Genomic DNA, 1,622 nt, shown 5'->3' with positions numbered 1-1,622 from the left:
TTCTCAAACAGACTGACATCTTTTCCACAACCACAGGATGTGTCTTTCTACATGAGAAACAACTCATTGCTCCAGTTGGGTTAAATATGCAGTAATTATCTACAGTAACAGGAGGCTCATAACGGTTTGCTTAGTTAAATCCAGGTGGTGACTTGTTTTTTGGCAGTGTCGATTTATTTGGCATGATATCCAGGTGTGCTTCGATAAATCAACCAGCTGATAAATCTGCACCAACTTCCTTAATTTTGGGAGGTCAGGCGATACTTGGATAAAATCGGTGGAACAGATCAGCTTCTCTACCTCCACAAAGGTCTGAAAATCTGCCACTGTCCACTTTTGCTCTGCTGTGAGCACTACCTAATGTCCAGTTAAAGCAAGTTTGTACTGTTTCGAGGGTATTGTTCATTATTTGTCCATAAAATAAGATTGGAACATTGATGGTGTATTGTGACCTTACAGCACCTGACAGTGTCTGCTATTTAAAAAATAGGAATCGACAGGTCAGACTTTTAAAGGTCAGTGATCGGCCAGAAAACTGCAATCTGTGCAACCCTAGTGATTAGGGTTGGACATGCTCTTATTATGTGCAATTAATCGTCATAAAAACATTAATCGATTTATTTTTTGGCACTTGACGATTAATATGATAAATGCCAGCAGGCAGAGTCTGCTCGCTGCTCCTCTCCACTTCAAATATGATGAACATTAAAAAAAGTTCTGTAATTTATTTATCTATCAACACAATTTAAAATTTGATGTAGAGCCTGAAGTCTGTAATTTTGACACAATTTGGAACAGATTTTTATGAAGAGCAAATCTTTCCCACTAAATTGGTCATGTGACCAGGACATTAGGGTGTCCAGGGACTCCAGGGGATTAATCATCAAATTAATCCTTATCGGCTAAATGCCACAATTAAGCGTGATTAATTTTTTTTGCCAATATTGCCCAACCCTACTAGTGATATTATTTGTGCAGCGGAAGTAGAAGTATTTGCATTTCTGTTTTTATATGAAAGCAACTGATGTTTTAATTAGTGCTGGGCATAGGTTAAAATTTGTAATTTTATAGAAACAATGACTTTACTATGGCTGGATGTGTACATTTTTATACTGCTATACACTCCATCTTGTGCACTTTTTTTTCTTTTCTTTCTTTTTTTGCTGACAGCAGGGACCTCAGTATGTATCTTTCATTCCTCATGTAGTACTCATTTGGAAAGAAAAAAAAAGATTGATTTCTTGATTAACCTCATTATTCTGCACAAAATTTAACTATAATTCCAAGATGTTTAGAGCATTTTTAGGTATCGTTTCATATAAAAARGGGCAATGCATTTTTAAAAACAGTGAGCAGTGATCTGACAGAGAAATATAAAGAAATAAATTACAGCACTAACGCACGTTAAAAGAATTATTGCCGTTAATCGTCTGCTGCGTTAATACGATAACATGTTAACGTGCCCAGCACTAGTATTTAATATATTTATGGTGTTTTTGATTAAGGCCTATTCCTTGTCTGAATGCATTTTTGCTAATAGAATTTCCTAAAACAAACATGTATAATTTTGCATTTGGATTTCTCCCTGAGTGTATCATCATCATCATCATCATCATCATCAT

This window comes from Austrofundulus limnaeus, unplaced genomic scaffold (assembly GCF_001266775.1).
Source record: "Austrofundulus limnaeus strain Quisiro unplaced genomic scaffold, Austrofundulus_limnaeus-1.0 Scaffold350, whole genome shotgun sequence".
Classification (NCBI taxonomy): domain Eukaryota; kingdom Metazoa; phylum Chordata; class Actinopteri; order Cyprinodontiformes; family Rivulidae; genus Austrofundulus; species Austrofundulus limnaeus.
The sequence above is the reverse complement of the archived record's forward strand: the minus strand, read 5'-3'. Positions refer to the sequence as shown.